This window comes from Geospiza fortis, unplaced genomic scaffold (genome assembly GCF_000277835.1).
Source record: "Geospiza fortis unplaced genomic scaffold, GeoFor_1.0 scaffold284, whole genome shotgun sequence".
NCBI lineage: Eukaryota > Metazoa > Chordata > Aves > Passeriformes > Thraupidae > Geospiza > Geospiza fortis.
The window spans coordinates 865444-884998 of record NW_005054508.1 but is presented as its reverse complement, the minus strand read 5'-3'; the positions used below and the strand labels follow the sequence as shown (position 1 = coordinate 884998).

General features: G+C 45.4%; 1 protein-coding gene across 1 annotated transcript in view; it reads left to right on the top strand.

Moving 5' to 3' along the window:
• Positions 1 to 19555, top strand: part of PCDH15 (protocadherin related 15) — a 518357-nt gene that overhangs the window by 187564 nt on the left and 311238 nt on the right. The gene's annotated exons all lie outside the window — the stretch shown is intronic.

The window sequence follows — 19555 nt, the reverse complement described above, 5'->3', positions numbered from 1 at the left end:
CTGGGGATGCTGACCAAAGGCTCCCAGGGAAACTCAGCTGTCATGGGAAGTGAGGTGTCCCCATGGGGAGATGGTGGATAAAGGAGAGGAATTTGGCAGCTGTTGCCTCTGTCAAACACCTTCTGGGAAATCATCCTAAGTGGACTTATATCATTGATTGCTCTGCTGAGCACCACACTTTGCTGCTCTTCACCTTCCAGCTGCCTTGGAGCTGAATCCCTGGGATTCTGCTTTCCAGCTAAGGCTCTTTTGGAATTCTCTCTCCTTTGCAATGAGTTCTCTGCAAGTGTTTGTAAATCCAGCAGCACTGAGGGTTTTTACTGCTCACAAAGATGACACAAATTTAGCACTGCACAACCTGCTTGCCAATTGTTCTTATGTCTCTGTCACTGAGTCTTTAATACTTAGTGCAAAATGGGAAAATAATGGTGTGATCTGCTGCATATAAGGAGAAAAAGCAGATTTTAAAAAATTTATTTACTTGCAGTGTAGTGTTTGCTTTGGAATCCCAGGAAGCATTTTGAAAAGTGGAGTGATGGGCAGTGTAGCACAGCTGATATTTCTAAAAATTGAGAAAATTTGGGGGAATTTTTTTAAAAGTTCTACTTTATGCTAACTCTTGCATAGCTCTTGCCACAGAATCATGGAATGGTTTGTGTTGAAAGAGACCTTAAAGCCCATCCAGTGCCACCCCTGCCATGGGCAGGGACACCTTCCACTGTCCCAGGTTGCTCCCAGCCCTGTGCACCCTGGCTTTGGACACTTCCAGGGATCCAGGGGCAGCCACAGCTGCTCTGGGAACCTAGACATTCTGTGCTGCTATATGCACAGATGTGCAAGCACAGAGCTCTTTACCTCTCCTTAAACTCTCCATGTGCCTTGAAACCCTTTGCCAGCTCCAGGGGGAAACAGCTGAACACTAAGAGTCAGCCTTTTCCACACCTCCCATAAATCACCATAAACACCTTTTATCATAATAAATGTAAAGCATTGGCCTGCAGATCTCCTGCTGCAGTAGGAATGGGAATATTTTCACCTGGAGGCCTGGCAGGGTGAGGCTGGCTGGGTTTTAGCCTCCCCTGTTAGCACATGATGGAGGAGCCGGCGTCGCACACCTCTGAGCACGATGCCAATTATTTTCCCTGGCAAGCTGTCACCTGGCAGGCTGGCTCTGCTTCTGCAATTTCCCCTGAAGTATCTGAGACTAAACCATGCACAAACAAGGCAGGTCATGATTTATTTGGAATGATTGGTTTAAGTGCTGATTCTTGGGGGAAGGGTGCTGTAGGTGCTATATATTTAAATATGCAGAGGAAATTCTGGTTTGGGATGGAGTAAGTGTTCAAGGCAAATTGTTGTGTTATCTTGGCTTTCCTGTGCTGCCTAATTTCCCAGCTGATACTTTCTGTATTTCCTGCGTGTTTCTTGTCACCTCTGTAGTTTTCCAAGTGGCAAAAAAAGCGTGTTACAAAAAAATTTGGATTTAACCCCCTGGCAGCAAATATTGTCTCCCAGGAATAACTGATACAAGTCATGGATATGTTCTATTTCTCAGTTCATTGCAAAGCTCATTCTTCTTTTCTGATCACTCTACAGTGACATGGGGACCTCCCATTGCATTTGCTTTTATAAATACCTGTAAATACATTTTCCATCATCTGCTGCTTTAAGGTGAAGTTTGGATAAAAGGCTATGAAAGGAACTTGATTTACAAAGAGTGCATTCAGTGCTCACATCTTCATGGCAGGCTAATACACAGACATCTCCTGGTTCTCCTGCTGTCTGGAATTTCCCAATAATTTACTCCTGTGCTCTTAATTCTAGCAAGTTTCATTTCACCCACTGGAAAAGAAGGAATGATCCATGTTTGTGTCTTGTGAAATTCTATTTACTTTGCTCTTGTTGAGGAAAGGAAAGGAAAGGAAAGGAAAGGAAAGGAAAGGAAAGGAAAGGAAAGGAAGGGAAAGGAGGAAGGGAAAGGGAAAGGAAGGGAAAGGGAAAGGAAAGGGAAAGGGAAGGAAAGGGAAAGGGAAAAGTTCTATGGTATTTTTCTCTGACCCTGATTTATTAATTTCCTTTCCACACCATGAATTTATAATTTAAAGGAGGACTTGATCAGTCCTCCTTTAGTGTGAGACCCAGTGTGTGAGACCCATTTTTGCAGTTTGTCTTGTTCCAAGATTTTTTTGCATTTTGAATTATTTGCAAGGCAGCCTCAGCTGCACAAATCCACCCAACACCAATCTGTTGTAATGACTGTAGTCAAAAATGAGAACCAAGTTTCTTGTCCTGTAAATATATCTGCAGTTGGTTTAGATAGCAACAAACCATCAGTATTTAAAGTGTGGAATTGGGAAATGTGGCAGCAGCAGGAAAGGAGTGTGGAGACCAACAGGACATCAAAAGCATTGGACACAAATGAGTGTATTGCTGAATTTGGATATGGAAATGAGGAAAGTTGAGACAGCTTGGAAAATGTAATGTTTTTATGGTTGTTCTTATATAAATCCTCCCTTTTGTGGGGTACCAGGGGCTCTTTAGAAATTATTTGTGGGAAAACAGTAATGATCCTTCCCCCTCAGGAGCTTTCAGCAATCTGAAACATATTAAAAACTCAGAAGCAGTAAGATCCAGCCAGCCCTAGCCCAGATTCAAAGTTTAATGTTGATGTTTGTCATTCACAATGTAATCTACAAGCAGCAGGCATTAGTATATTTAGAAAATCAGTTTTTCTGTTGAAAAAAAGTATTTTAAAGTGAAAAGAATGCCTGACTGAAGGATTGCTTGTGGAAGAGTTCCTTATTTTCTCATTTGCCTTAATTTAATTAAGACAAATATCAAAGTAGGGGACTGGTAACTTCCTGGAAGAGAAGTCGAGAAAAAGTAAACCTAAATTAACATTGCATTGTTTTCTTGTCTCTTTAGAGAAGATCTCTTTCGATCTCAAAACACCTGCACTCAGAGAGATTTCCAAATGCTTTGTCAATTAGATGGGATGTGAATCACCCTTTCCCTAAATTAGTCAGGCTGCATAATGAATATGAGAGGAAAATCCAGCTGAAATCCCAGGTGTGCATGGAACCGGTTTATCTGAGGGACACAGGCTGAACTTTAAGCACCTAATCCATTTACGTACATATCAATTACCCTGTAATGGTTAATTATCCATGATCCCGTTAGGGGAGCAATCAAGCAATCGCATATGTTACCCTTTTCTACAATCATCACATATGGGAGGCCACCTTGTAGGAAATATTTGACCTAAATTTTTGGTAATTACTAAAAAAATATTCAGATTATTTGCAGATTTATGGGAACAAGGCAGGAAATTGGCGTTTGTTTTCAGGGATGGGAGTTCTGGAGTTTGGGAGCATTTTCAGAGTTTGTTTTAGTGGTGTTTTAAAGGTAGGGGTTCAAGTCCTCAGGCTTATCTCAGCTTCTTGAGGTGTCTCTGATAAAGTGCAGGAGCCCTCTCTGTGCCCAGGGCCATCCCTGAGGTGGGCACAGCAGCAGAACGTGCCTCTGCAGGGATGGTCTGCTGGGAAATTCCAGATTCTGGAACATTTGAACTGGACTAGGGTGAGAGCACCCACTGCATCACGTGAAGATGATGGACAACACAAAGGTGCTCCTGTTGCACATCCGTTCTTAAACTGGTGCCAAAATCCCGCCCTAACTCAATCCAGGGAACCATCCCGGGGCTTCAAATAAAATTACAGCAGTTAACATTCCGTTTGCTGAGTGTAAAGATTAAATTATAGCACTACTGTTTGGTTTATTTTTTTTTTTTATGCAGATGGGAGGTTGTTCCTCAAGCAGACACTTAAGGGGGAAATCTCTGGGCATCACAACGTTTTTCCCCCGTTGTGAGTTTGTTTTGCAGAGGCTGATTCCCTTGGGGAGCCTGTGGAATTAAAAGCTCTGTTTTGTTTTGTTTTCTTTGGACAGGTACTAAGAGCTAATAATAGCAGTTAAAGTATCCTCCTCCTTCTCTTTCATTAAGAGAAGATTGAGGCCAGGCTTAGATCACTTAACAGGGGACATTAGCAGATGACTTGGTGCAGAAGGGCCACGTTAAAGCGTTTTGCTGCTGCGATGTCCTGCAGCAATTTTGGGATTGAGCTGGGCAAAGGGAACACAACATTCTAAAAGGCAGATGAAGTTTCTTTGTTCAAGGAGCTCAGTAATCCTGTGTTCCTGGGCGTTTGGGTGTGTTTAGGAATCAGTGCTGAGGCTTCTAAAGCAAACATGAAAGCAAAGGAAGAAATCGGCCCTGCTGGGGTCTGTAACCCCTGAGCCTGGGTGGGACATTGATGCTCACTGCTTTGGGTATGGAGAGGAACATGAAACTCTGCACTTCCAACCTGCTGAATCCATTCTGCTGATCCTTATTCACTGGCCTCCGAAATGCAGAGCCCTAAATACCTCCACATCCTTCTCGTTCTGGTCAGACTTCAGAAGAGAGAAGTGTCATTTGTGTGCTAAGTGACCAAAGAAACACACGTGGGGTGAATCGGGAGCACCCTTGGGTGCTGTCATTAATTGTGAGAGGCCTTGAGGTTGCCTCAGGTGTTGGATCTGCTCTGGGCTGGAGGCTATAAAAGCTGAATTCTAGGACTGGGGTAGAGGTTGCTGCCCTAAATGTGAGGGTCAAAAATCACTGGGGTCACCTGTTGCTGAGTTGAGTTTGGCCAGGGTTGAAGAAGGTGGCAGCATATTCAGCTCTTTACGTGGAGATATCCGTGTGATATTTTTGGCCCTTTGCTCCAAGTACAAGGAATGTCTGATTTATGTAAAGAAGTGGCATAAACTGCTCCTTAGTGCGTGAGGCTTTGCAAGGTCTTCAAAGCTGCAGCATTTCAAGAAAGAAGCAGTAATTATAAATCACAAAAACTTTCTTACATGCTGATATTTCAGGGTAAAAGGTACCTTGGAGTCTGAGCTCTGCATGAATATTTGTGGCATTGACTGCTCAGCTGTTTGTTCAAAGGGGATTTTCCTTATGATCTAGGGGCTGGAAACCCCCATTTAACCTTTCCTTGGGCAACTTGGTGCTGAAGGTTCTCCCAAAAGCTCAAGCATATCTGATTGTCTGCTGAAGATGGTCCCAAAAGCTGAGGCACACTCAACTCTCTGAGGAAGGTGGTCCCAGAAGCTCAAGCACATCTGATTCTCTGCTGAAGATGGTCCCAAAAGCTCAGACACACTCAACTCTCTGATGAAGGTGGCCCCAAAAGCTCAGACACACTCAACTCTCCTATGACCTCCTGGCAGGTGAAGCTAAACAAGTTCCGAAATGGAGACACTTCAGGAAATTTTCAGTGCCATATGGATTTTCTCAAAAAAGTGAGTGTTCAGTGGCTGAAGGGAAATAAAATTCCCAAGTGAACAGTCTCCTGGCAAACCTCAGCAGCCATGGAGCCACTCCTGTCCCTTTCTCAAATCCTCAGGAGGGTTATCAGGGTGGCCTTGCTCTATTGGATGCACCATCTGACCAAAGCTCTCCTTGTCTGTCCTGTTCTTAAGCACCTTCATTTCTCATTGTTGTATTTAATCCCAGAATAGAGGCTCCACTGTTACTTGCTGGGTGTTTGCCATGGTCTCCTGAAAAGCACCTGCCCCCAAATTCCTTCTCTGCCAGCTGACATGGAGCTCCACTCCAGGGCTCATTGCAAGACAAGACAGTGACTCATTCTTCCCTCTCAGAAATAGCATCCAGAAAGCTCAACAGAGGAAGCCAACAATGAACAGAAGGATTACAAAAATGCTCCCATTCTCCACGAGTTAATTTTAGAGTAAAATCAACATTTGTTCATGGTTTAGAAAGATCTCCATCCTCATTATTAGAGTTGTTATTGTCACTGTGACTATTTTTACACGGTCTCTTCGATTTGTAAGGGGTGTTTTTGACCAAATGGGAGGTTGGGTGTTCATGGTAATGAACAGAGGATTGGGTCAAAATCCCTGCACTGGGAGGGTGAATTTCTTTGCAAACACAAAGGATTTCTGGGAGGTTTGGTTTCTTTTCTTTTCTTTTGGAGCAGATGGTGATGAGAGTGACTTCATCATCCAATTCCTGTTGCCTGTTAGGACCTAAAAAATAGTTCATACATAGAGATGCTGGGGAGAAAAAGGAGATGTCATTTCTGCAGCCTCTCCAATGTGAGAGTTGTGGTCAGGTCTGAGGGGATTCCCACTCCCCCAATCTCACTGTAACTTACTCTTTTCCAAGTTTTTTTGTCCTGATTTTGATCTCATTTGACTTTGCTGGACACCATTTCTGCCTGTTTTGATCCACTGGTATTTTGTGTTGTGAAGACAGAAGTTTTGAATCTTCCCAAAAACAACTTGTTATTTTGTAGGGAGGAAAAAAAGTTGGCTTTCATCCTTTATTTTGACTGTCTTTGATTTGTGAAATGGAGTATTCCAGGAAACAGCCCTGTGGAGGAAAATCTGCTGGGTTTCTGTACTGAACAGCAAAGCTATGAGCAAGTTAAGTGATGATAGGGAATATAAATCATGCACTCAAAACAGCCAGAGGTTGTGGTGGAGGCAGGAAGGCAACAGATCACCAGTGGGCAAAGCTGATGGCTCTTGGAAAGGAAAGAAAACACTTTCCTTTTTTTTATAGGGATAAAAATCTTAATGATGGTAATTGTCCGAAGATTCATAGCTGTGTGTGGGAGAGAGAAGTTCCCTGTTAAAAGTGCTGCTCTGACCAAGGTAATGCTCAGGGGGAAGGGGACAGGATGGAAAATCAGCCTTTGCCATGTTGTATTCTAGGGAAGAAATGAGGATTGTCACAGTAAAGGTTAAAAGCTTGAAGCAACACAAGATGTAATGCGAGTTCGGTTCTAGTAAAAATGAGATGCTGGTCTTTGGTGGAGTGTCTTCAGGGCTTATTGTCCTAAAAGTTCCCTTTCCCATTGAAATTTTTTCATTACTCAGCCTAAAAGTGAATTTCAGTGGAGAGGTTGTTGTAGTGTTTATTGAATTACCAGAATACTTTCTCTCCCCAGTATAAACAAATGTCCCTAAGCAAAGCCAGGTGTTGCTTGGCAAAGAAAATGCTCATGTGTAACTTACCAGTGTAAGAGTTTCCTGCTGCTTTTAAATAAATGAAATATTTCCTCGCTCTCCCCAAAAATGTGTGGCTATTTAGAAATAGACGCTTCTATAATGAATGGATGTATGTTTACACTGCCTTCATATTTCTTATTTCTATCTTGTTCTACTCAGCAGGATGTTCACTTCCTAATATTATTCAGATTTAGAATTAATGCAGTTCAGTTGTACTGAGTATAAATGTATAAATCACAAAAGGAAGCACTGTTCTCCCTTGAAAATAATAATTGGGTATAGATCTAATGCTCCCACTTCACAACTAAATTTCCCTTGAGGGGTCAAAATGGTGACATGACACTTTAGCCCACGGGTTGAGAGGGTTTGGAGTTTAAGATGTAAATTTTGCTTCTGAATGTGGAACAATAGAGGATTTATTATTTATTATTTATTATTCATAGAGCCTTGACAGCTTGGAGAAGAACTGTTTGAAACTCAACAAGGGAAATGCAGGTCTTGCAGCTGGGCAGGGACAGCCATGGGTACCAGCACAGGGTGGGGGAGCTGCAGGAGCAGCTCTGTGGGGAAGGACCTGGGGGACACCGAGCTGTCCCTGAACCAGCAGAGTGTCCTGGGGGACACTGAGCTGTCCCTAAACCAGCAGAGTGTCCTGGGGACACCGAGCTGTCCCTGAGCCAGCAGAGTGTCCTGGGGACACCGAGCTGTCCCTGAACCAGCAGAGTGTCCTGGGGACACCGAGCTGTCCCTGAGCCAGCAGAGTGTCTGGCCCAGGGAGGCCAATGGAGCCTGGGGCAGCAGCAGAGCATTGGCAGCAGGGCAGGGAGGGATCCTGGCCCTGGGGCAGCCCTGGAGGCACCTCTGCAGTGCTGTGTCCAGCTCTGGGTGCTGAGCACAGCAGGGCCAGGAGCTGCTGGAGCTGAGCAAGGGCCTGGAGCGTGTGGGTGCCCAGGCAAGGCTGAGGGAGCTGGGGCTGCTCAGCCTGGAGAGGAGCCCCAGCTGAGAGGGGCCCTCAGGCCTGGCTGGCCCTGGCTGCAGGGAGGGGCAGAGCAGGGCCCAGGCTCTGCTCCGGGGCCCAGCAATGGCACCAGAGCCACGGGCAGGGCCTGAGCCCAGCAATTGCCCTGCACAGGAGGCACAACTTCTTCCCTGGGCACTGCCCAGCCCTGAGCACATTGCCCACACAGCCTGGGGGCTCTCCTGCCTGGGGCTGGGCCACAGCTGGGTGCACACAGTGCTGTGCCCTGGGCTCTGGGATGGCCCTGCTGGAGCAGGGAGGGGACACCAGGCGCCCACTCAGCTCCTGCAGCCTCACATACCTTGGCATCCTGTGATAATCCGTGATAAAACAGAAACAAAATCTCAGTATTTGTCCCTTAATAAGCTGCTGTCTCATTCCACAAAGATTGGCACCAATCTGATACTTGAGATCTGTTACAATTATCAGCGAGAATGCAAAATGGTCCCAGTGATTCCCACTTGGAGTTTATTGAATACCATTTTTTGTTAATCTGCTGCCAGCAGAGCAGCCCAGCAATGGGCAGGATCATCAGTATTCCTGTGCTGTGGGCTGCTTTTGCTGTTCTGTTTGATGTTGGCCTGCTCATGTCATGGGCACTGTAGTCCCTTACTTAGAAAAATTCCCTTTGTTTGAGCTGCTTTTTGAGGGCATTACAGTGATCACCATTTAGCCCCAGGCTGCCTTTACTCCAAGGTTACTCTTAGGTTTATCTGGGACAAATACTCAGGAGTAGTTTTGCACAGGGACTGCCAGCCTTCTCACCACCTATCTCTTAGGATTTCTGTTTTTCAGCCTTGCTTCACCTTGTGCTCAGGGCATGGTCTGCTAGTGGGTTACTCCTTATTCTCCCTGTTATTTTTTTTTTTTAATTTGGAGACAAAGGAGGTGGGACAGGAGGAATCCAGGATCAGCCAGACTGTGAGCATTACTTCTTTTATTCCAAGTAGAGGGGAATGGAGTGTGAAGTTAACTCTAGGAGTAAATCTGGGTCTCCTACCAGCAGCCAAAGCTTTCTGTGATAAAACCCCTGGACTCAGTGCTGGAAAAAGGGATGTGGGATCCCTGATCTCCCTCAGTCAAATACATAGCTGCTTCCAGATGCTGGCACACCTGAGGCAGGAGTTCAGTCTCCATGGATTCTTCTGCTCAGTGGATGTAAATCCCAAGAGGTGGAAGTGCACCAGCAGTGAAATAGGTGAGAACAGCATGCCTTGAAGGATTGGGGATATCTGCCTGTGGAAAAACATGGAAGTAGGAAAACTAACATCCACCTGAGGGTAAAATTTGGAAATTCTGGAAGTTAACATCCAGCTGAGGGTTAGTTTGGAAATTGTGAAAGTTTAGGGAAGGATGATTATTGGAGAACATATTGGGAAGTCCTGGTGGAGAGGTAAGGAGAGATATGCCATGGGGTAGGAGTGGATTCCGTGGAATTCAGGATGTGGCCACTGTGACCTCGGCAGCTGGAAGAATCCCCCAGGAGCCCCTCAAAACAGCCATTGAGGGGAGGTGGGCACAGCCAAGAGGATGACAGAGAAAAGAAGGTGGGAGCAGAAGAAGTGAATCATCCAAGTACATGAGGAGGAAAGAAGAAAAGGAAGAGGTCCCAAGGAGGAAGAAAAGGAAGAGGTGCTCCAGAGGCAGGCAGGGGAAAAGGGAACGGTAGGAACTGAGGCAGGCATGGAGGGAGTCAAGGCAGGAGCTGGGAAGCTGGGGGATGGCAAGGAAGGACGAACACAGATGCACCACTGAATATTGGAACCAGCTGAAGGTTTAGTGGAGATATACAAAGGATGGAGAATGAAGAGTTTACAAGATGGGGAAGTACCAGGAGAGTTGGGAAGAAAGGGGAGAGTAGGGATAAGAAGGGATTAAGCTTAAAGCAAGGGAGCTATTTTGATCAAGACAATGTACACAGGCATAATTAACATTTAGCAGGGAGAGAGAAAAGGCATGTTGTGATCTGGACCATGTTTTTGAGTTTTATTTTCACAACAAAATATAAATATGAGTCAAAGGAATGTATTACAAAAATGTTCTCTGTTTATCCACTTGGATCTGGCAATTACAGCAGAAGAGTGCAGGAGAGGTTTCAAGAGGGCTCTGTAGTGGTTCTGCAAGTAGAAGTGGCTTCATATGTGTGGTGATATGAGAGAGAGCAAAAATAAGGGCACAGGGATGATGGAGAGTGCCAGGGGAGCACAGGTTTCTTCCTTGTTTTTGCTGTCCCACCCAGAAGAGCCTGGCAAGGATAATTCTGAACAGTTACTCTGTTGGCTCAATCTGTGTAAGGGTTGCAGGTTTGGAGGTTTGAGGTAGGAAAAGGCCAAAGTATGAAGAGAAACCACCTTCCTCTTTCTCCAGCAGACACATGGAGGCCTGGATACCTGGAGATGGCCTAAATCTTTCTTGGTTCATCCAAACACCGATGGGGCTTGCAGCTGTGCTTTTCTCTGGGGGCATTTCATCCAGCTCTGAAATATTCCACTATAAAAATTAGAAATGTGAGAGAGAGCAATGGAGATGGAAAAGGGATAAGAGGGAGTTATCTCCAGAAGATTTTAAACTGGAACGTTAATGACTTCAGTCTTTTCTGTACAATTCTCAAAGGCCCCTCAGGTCTGTCTGAAGTATTGTATTGTATTTCCTGTAAGAGCAGGATCAACATAAAGATGAATTTGGGGAATACTTAAAGGTATTTTTAATCCACCTTTGTTCTTTTCAATATGCTTTAAACATGTTTCCATTAGCTTTCCCAATACTGCACAGTGTTCCTACTTCTGAGTGCTGCTTGACCCTTGCTCAAAAGTCTATCACATAATGACACATTATTGTAGAAAAGACTCCACAAGGCGAAGGTGAAGGCATCAAGTGTTTCCAATCTTCCCTCCTCAGCTGGATAAGAAATGCGAGGGAAAATATGTTAAATACACATTGTACATTTCCCTGCTGTCCCATGTTCATCCAATCAAAAATTTTCTAACAGTGAATAAGTGCAAGCTATGCAGAGCATTTTAAGAAGCAAACCCTGGCAGCTTTAAGAAAGAGGCATGAAAACTGGAAATTCAGCACTCTGGGATTTACCAAGGGCACTGTGGAAAAGCAGGGATCCTTCCTGCATCCTTCCAGCTCCTCCTGACTCCAGGAAATCCACTCCAGCCACGTGTCCAATAAGCTCCTTGGCCCTGGAAAGGTAATTTTTGGCTCCCTGCTCACCTGTGTACAAGACTCAGAGTTGGGAAAAACAGCAGTGCTGCCTTTGTGTTGGCAATGTCTCCATTGGAATTTAATCTCCAAGTGTCTCAGGAGAAGCTCAGAACTGCACATCTGTGAACTCCTGGTCATATTTTAAGACTCTCATCCTAAATATTCCCATTCACTCAGAGAATGAAAGGGAAATAATGGAATCATGGGATTGTTAAGGTTGGAAAAGACCTGTAAGGTCTTCAGGTCCAACCATCAACCGCTGTGTTCACCATGTCCTCAAGTGCCACATCCACACATTCCTTGGACACTTCCAGGGATAGGGAGTTCATCCCTGCCCAGGGCAGCATGTTCCTGTGATCCAAAGGCCTCCACCTTTGATCCAAAGGAGCTCCAAAAGAGCAGCCTCAGAGCTGTGCCAGTTGGTGCTTTTTTGATGAAAGTGCATTTTATCCAGAACTGAGAAAAAGAGGGTTTGGAGTGCTGTGGGGAATTCTTCTCTCTTGCAGGTTCTCCTGTGAGACTGTGGCTGATCCATCCCTGGAAGTGTCCAAGGCCAGGCTGGATGGGGCTTGGAGCAACCTGGGATAGTGGAAAGTGTCCCTGCCCATGGCAGGGGTGACACTGGATGAGCTTTAAGGTCCCTCCCAACCCAAACCATCCTGGGATTCCATGATTCCCTGGCAGCTGTGTCTGATGGGCTGTTTGCAGGTGCTGCGTGGGATTTGAGTTGAACAACAGAGCTCTTTTTTGCCATTGTCTTTAAACTTGGAAGCTCTCAGTGATAATTTAAGACTTCTCTGTCTCCAGAGGGAGAAAGAGACTTGGAGAGGAGGAAGAACTGGACAGTGCAAACAGGGTGGGATTGCTGGGGTGTCTGTGCAGGGCAGGGCTTGGACTGAATGATCCCTGTGGGTCCCTTCCAGCTCAGAATATTCTGTGATGCCATGAACTGGAGAAGGTGTGGAGAAAGTCTAAAAGAGCTCAGTTCAAGTAAGAGAAAGGATCTCCCAGAGTGAGATACCCACAGCCTTCAACTAGAGGCACCAAGGAATCAGGAGGCAAATGCTCCTCTGAATCCAGGGAAAATCTTTATTTTGTGGTGAAAGACAACAGAATTAACTCAGTTTTCTGTCAGAATGAACTCAGTTTTCTGTCTCTGTCCTCCACAGTGATTCAAACCCTCCTATTCAGACTAACAGTGCTCAGCATTCCTCAGAGACCAGTTGTCTGAGGACACCAGGGAAGCAGAGGGGAGGGACTTGTGGTTGTGGGGTTGTTACTGACAACAATAACTGCGGGATCGTGATGTTATTCGGGGTGAACACACTCTGTGTTGGGAGTGGGTGATCTGGGAACTGACACACAGCCAGGGATTGGTGCTCTTGGTTCATCTCCTCTGATACTTTGGGTGCAGATAGCAATGATTCATGGGCATTTTATTTTTTTTTTAATCCAAAAAGATTACTTAGGAAGGAAAAAAATTCTCTTCTCTTAGCAGTAGGGTTTAGGACCTGGGGAACTGTACGGATTTCCTTCTCTAATCTGTGGGAATTAGCCCTGACTGACAGAGAGCCAGCATGCAGTTGACTTACAGTCCTCAGCTAACTTGCAGCTCTGTAGAATTCCAGGAATAAAAAGCTTCTTGTCCAAAGTGGAATTCCTATGAGGATCCAACCAGAAGGGTCAATGCCGGAACGGAGGCTGCCATTGTGTCCTGGGGGAGAATTCATGCAGGTTGGAGAGCAAAAAATTCTTTTTTGGGGGTAAATTTTCAGTGTGTGGTAACTCCTGATGGGGGCTGTGGGGTGTGAAAAGAATAATAATATAAACTATAATAATGTAATGTAAACCATAGGAGTTCTGCTAAAAGGAAATTCAGTGGATTGTTGTACTGTGTAGGACTGCATGTGCTATGCTGTGCTGCTTTAAAGCAGCAACTCCAAAGAGAGCCTTTTACCTTTCCAAAAATTTAATTGTGAGCAATAAACCATTAAAGAATTGCCATTTGAAGTCTAAAATTCCAGGTAGTGAAAAGCAGATAATCAAACGAATGCCTTGAATGTGCTGCTGGAAAGTGAGCAGAGTGTGAGAGAAGGTACCACAGAGAGAAACAAAAATATTGAAAAGCCCTGGTGCAGTGTTTGCTTTATTGCTGGAGCAGTTAGGGAAATCTCCCAGACAGGATTACAGCTTTTCCAAAATTATTGGATGAGGAGATATCAAATCTCTCATAAGAATATTTGGATTTAAAATACTCCTTTGCTCCAAAGAGCATTTCATTTTGTGTGGTGCCTTTCCTCTGCCCTTTTATTGCTGAAGGATGAGCAAATAATTGAAGTGGGGTTTGTGTATTTCCCCTGCTGCCTCTGCCAGCTCACCTGGGGAGAAGGAGGCGGGCTACAACTCCAAACGAGCTGGGTTCAAGCAGGGCAGGAATAAAATGTTCTTTATCCACAGCTCAGCCTGTGACGTCCTCGTTGCTGTAGTAGGGAGTGAAGCCAGGCCATGGCCATGGAGCTGTCGAGTTCCTGCCTTGCTGAGCAGTTCTGCACAGAATAAAACCTCTTTTTAAGGCTGATTGTTTCACCTGCTTGTGGGCAGTGCCTGCAGGACAGAGGCATCTGGACTCTGTCTCTAGGACCAGGCTGTGGCATTTGGATGTGGCAGTGGTGTGGCACTGCCCTGGTGCCCAGGACAGCTCTCACAGCCTCTGCATCCAGAGGGAGAAAGGACAGGCAAAATTACAATTCCTATGTTTTGTGTGACTGTGACTTCACTAGTTTCTTGTGCTTGAAGTGCTTGTTTAGGGTTCCAGCCTTGGATGGGTTTAAAATGGTGGAAAGAGGTTAGGAGCTGCTGAACTTTTACAGCACCAAGTAAAATGTACCCATTTACCAGGCATTTTGTAAGTTTTACTTTTTATATATGAGTGTGTATATATACAAAAATGTGTATTTTTTTATATTTGTATTTATGTGTGCACATGCATTTGCTTTATGTGTTGCATTCCTCTGCCCCTTTCCAAACCCTAAGTGGACTTTTACAGCCCTGCTGCATCTTTTGGGGTCCGTGGATCCTCACCCAGTGCCTCTCACTGGGACGTGCTGGTTTTACAAGAACCAGGCAGCCTCAGTATTCCCATCAGGCTTCCCTGGGCACCTTGCTCAGCTCCAGAGCCTGTGCCATGCCCTGCACTGTAAACATGACACGTGCCACACACCCTGGTGACCCCAGGCAGGAGGAGCACCAGGTGACATCCTCTCCCTGGGGGCTGCTGAGAGCTCTGTGCCACCCACCCAAGTGGGGCTTTAGAGATGGATTTTTATCCTTTTTCTTCCAAGGGTTAAGCAGAGCTTGTGTTTTCTGTGTCCAGCATGGCACAGAAGGGAGATTCTGTCCCAGGACTCTCCCCGCATTTTTTATGGACCAGCCTAGTGAGGAGTTATCTCTTAATCTGGCTTTGCAGCCCAGTATAACCTGCTTTGCTGGCAGGGATTCAGCAGCCAGGTGAGGAGTGCCTCTTGTGGGCTCCTTCTGGTCCTGAGGGGCTGGAGCTTGGATTCATTTCCCATGTGGAGGATAAGGAAATCCTGCTCAATCCTGGAAATCTCCATCCCTGCTCCAGCTGAGTGAGTGTTTGTAGAAAGCTGGAGTAGTAATTCCCTGGAGGGCTTGGGATGTGGGGGTGAGGCCACAGGAGGTGAAGTATGAGGAAGCCTATTTGTACATCTTAGCCTCTGGATTGCACCTGGCTTAAGGTGTGAAATGTGCTTCTCAGCCTCTGCGGCACCAAGTTCTGCACGTGCACGGAGTCACAGCTGGGAAATGAGGAGGCAAAACTGCAGCAGCACCCATGGTCTGCCAGCAGCACAGAGCTCCCCTGTGAGAGAGGAGCATTTCCAGGCTGGGCTCTGATTTGGGCATTGAAAATTCCATGTATTTCCCTGAAATCTTGGTTCAGCTCAGGGCTGCTAGGCTGCCACGCTCTGCAATGCTGCACTGAGGGATTTTCCTCCTGCTCTGCTCCAAAGCCTCCCAGCTGGGATAGTCTTGTCATCCCTGGGAGCATCCCTTGTCCAAATCCCAGACTGTGCACAGCCCCCCCACCATGCTTGGAGTCCTTGCCCTGCTGGTTTTGTGCAGGTATTTTCCGGAGCTGCCCCAAAAGTGCTCCTGGGCACATCCAGCATCATTTCCAAGGCAGGATGGGACCCAAAGTGTTGTGTTTGCAGTGAGAATTCCAGGTTACACCATCATGAGCTGCCCTGTGCTTTAGATGAGAAGTTACTGTGTGGGTTCCATCCACTTAAACCTCCTGGTTCTTTAAATAGGTGTCCTTGGCCAGCTTTTCTCACTCTGTTAATCCCAGCACAGATGAACTGGCATGAATAGAAATGTTTATGGCAGCTGCATATGGAATATATCTGATTGTTGCACATAGGCAGAGCTCTGGGCTTGTCATTTGCTGCTCTATAAAGAGTCTTGGATAATCTTTCTGAAAGGAGCTGTGTAAATGCAGATATAATTAGCTTTTTTTTTTCTTTTTTCTTTTTTTTTGGAAATAGATATCTCTTAATAAAGCACTGGAGCACAGAATAGCCATTTCCTGTGATTTTCATTCACATAATATTTATAGTGCTGCAGAACAAATGAGCCATAGGAAAGGCAGAGAAATGAATGCCGTGGATGAACTTGCCTTGAGAGGAGTTTGTGATCAAATTATGAATCTAACAAACTACAGTAAGCCAATTACTGCTCCTCCTGGATTTGTCAGCGTGCAGGCTCAGTGGGATTTGGTGTAATCCCTCCCTGTGAACAGATGGGCAGATTGCAGGGCTCTGCCCAGACTTCCAGAGGGCTGGGATTGTCTTTCTTTACCCCCCTTTGCCTCTCAATGACAAAAATACTCAGAAAAGGATGCACAGGATCAGTGAGGACGTTTCTGACGTATCCCTGTGCAAATTGTCTTTAAATTTTTACCATTTTCTCCTCCCCAGAAGGTCTTTTTTGCCTGCCCAGGGGCACATTGTGGCATAGGGCTGTAGTTAAGAGGTGGTCAGCATTTTACTGTGAGCTCATGTTTGCAGGGAATTACAGAACACCCCAGCCTTCTCCTCCAAGGTCAAACCAACTCAAATGACAGGAAATAAACAGGAATCATTATTAGTCGTCCCTGAAATCATTTTCATCACAGTCACTGAGTTGCCATCTGCATCTTTGGCTTTCTAGAGCTGCAAACTTTCTGCTTTACAGGAAGAAAATAAAAATGTTGCATTATCAGGTGGGAGATGAAAAGATCCTGGATTTTGTCTGCTGCAATTCCAAGAGCTTCCCTGTGTTCCTTGTGTTGCTCCTTACACAAACCAGACACCTATACAGCAGAAAGCTGTCAGTACTGTCTTTGCCTCAACTAAACTACAGAAAATGTGGAATTCTTTAGGATTTTTGACTTTATTTCACAGCTGTAGTCTTGCTTTTAACTGGAAATACATGCTGGTAACTTCTAGACTCAATCCAATATTTGTTTCCTAAGCAGTAGCTTCAACTTCCCAAGTCTATTTAGCAAGTACTCAGTAAGGAAAGAAATTGCTGTAGAATGTAGTGAAATAAAATAATTGGTCCAAATATGCTGAACAGGGCCAGCTTTGGGTTCAGACCAGGTTCTCCGGGGCTTTGTCCAGGAAAAAAACCTGGAAGGATGGAGACTCCAAAGCCCCTGCTGCACCTCTTACCTGTCCTTGAGAGGAAATGCTACACCTTATTATCCTCATTGATTGCTTCAGCTTATGAATCATGGGACATCCTGAGCTGGGAGGGACCCACAGGGATCATCCAGTCCAGCTCCTGGCTTGCCCAGGACACCCCAACAATCCCCCCCTGGAGCTCTGGCAGCCTTGGGGCTGTTCCCATCCCCTGGGGAGCCTGTTCAGTGCCCCAGCACTTTTTTTCCTAAAGGAAAAGCTCTCCTGTTTTGTCTCCTCGTGCCACATCTGAGCCCTGCTATCCAACCAGGTTTTGAGTTCACCCATTTTTCACTTGTTCACCCCTTCAGACCACACTGTCCTCACTTGGATACAAAAATATCGTGGGAGACAGTGCTGAAAGTCTGGGAAAGTCAATGGAAATTATAACTGCTGTGTCCTCATCCACGTTCCATCCCTTTATTATTTCTGTCACTGTATCCTAGACAGGTTGGTCAGGCATGATTTAGCTTTGGTAAATCCAGACTGACTGATCCCAGTCACCTTCTTCTCCTCTGCATGCCCAGAGATGTGTTTTGGAAGGACAAGCTCCATAATTACCAAAGATCTCAGTGTCATCTGAGGTGTTTAAAAGAGTTGGAAGATGAGAAGGGACTTTATGCAAGTTTTAAAAAAGACTGGACTGAAGAATCTGTTATAATGACACAAAAGAGAATCAGAGCTCTGTAGCAGGTCAGCTCTGTCTGTCTGGGACAGCTGGGTTGCATTCCTGGGACAGGTTGGAATTGGCAGGTGGGAATAACATTGGTGAAGAACACACAAGGCTCTAACAGAACCTTGGCTCCTGCTTTTTACAAAAACAGAATTTATTTCCCAGGCATTCTCTCCCTGAGTGCAAAAAAATGCACCTGAATCAGGCAGAAGTGGAATTTAGTCTTCCCCATGCTGCACTCTGTGCAAATGCATCCCAAGGAGAGTCCAGCTCATCCAGGAAAATCCTCAGGGAGGGGCTGGCCCTGGCTGTGCTTGGGTCAGATTGTTGGGGAGAGGCAGGATGCTCACAGAGGAGAGGGAACCTTTCCTGAGCACCTTTGCTGCCAATCATCGTTATTCCTGTCAGATCCTCCAGAAGAACTCCCTCCTGCCAAGCACTCCCAGATCACCACAAGGTGAATTACTTCCTTTTGATGATGTTCTGAGGGAATGGCAAGCTACCAACAATAACATTCTTGGAGCATATCAAATATTGAATGCACATGTCTGGGAGCAAGAAGCCTTTTCTCTCCTTCGGAGGCAGCTTCTCCTGGGCTGTCCTTTTTGCCTGGAGGAATTCTTCATTCCTGGGGGACAAATCCTGCCTTGAAAATCTCATGCTGCTGATTTCATGGGAGCTGGCTTTAGTGTTTTGGGAACACTTGAGGAATGAACACTGTAACAAAAATATAGGTCTGTGTGAGGGACAGGTGGATCTCACAGCACAGATAAATTTTAATAATAAATGGTAGAAAAAACTAAATATAGCACACAGCTACTGTATATATATATATAGATATATGTGTGTATATATATATATATGCATATATATATAATATAGCACAGGAAAGAGGAGTTACCCTAGGTATTACTATGGAGATTAGATTTTTAATTTTATTTTCATTGTTTTTGGTGCTCGGGTATAAATAATATATTCCAGGTCTTATAACACAAAGACAATGTTCATTCTGATTATTTTAATTTTATGAGGGTTTTGGAAAGAAGTTAAGGTTTTAAGTCATACTGGTAATTGGGGCTTGTGGGTGAGAAGCGGTAGCATTAGGTAAGTTTGCAACAACCTAGGTACTTCTTTTTGAAGGACTTAGGAACAATTTTAGTCCCAGTAGAAGTTTTCAAGAACTGGAGTGCTCTGGTGTTATAGAAAAAAAAAAAAAAAAAGGAAATACAAACTGAAAGAGGGAGAATTTAGGTGGGATATTGGGAAGAAGTTTTACCCTGGCAGGGTGGGCAGGCCCTGGCACAGGGTGCCCAGAGCAGCTGGGGCTGCCCCTGGATCCCTGGCAGTGCCCAAGGCCAGGCTGGACTTTGGGGCTTGGAGCAGCCTGGGACAGTGGAAGGTGTGGAAGGGGGTGGCACTGGGTGGGCTTTAAATTAAATAGGATGCAGTAATCACTAAAATTCCCCTTTTATTAAAAAAAAAAATCATAAGTAGTGGCAGCATGGCAATCAACACCAGGCAAGGAAAATGCAGGATTCCATGAACAGTAATTACTCAAGTAATACCAAATTACCAGACAGCCCGAACCACGACTCTCTGATTTAAATAAGCTCCATCAGATGCCTGGGTGGTCTCCCAGGAGTTGCACGCCGAGTCCGTGAAGTTCCCAAGAATTGCAAAGGGGATTTTCAGGGAATGCTGTTTCAATTCCTCGAAGGTGAGTAAGAGCCTGTGCTCTTCTCCAAACCCTGCTTTAGGCACCTGTATCCCGGGGGACGAGAGAGCATCAACCAGCAGCATCGCTGCGCCCAGCCGGGCTCCAGCCGCATTTCT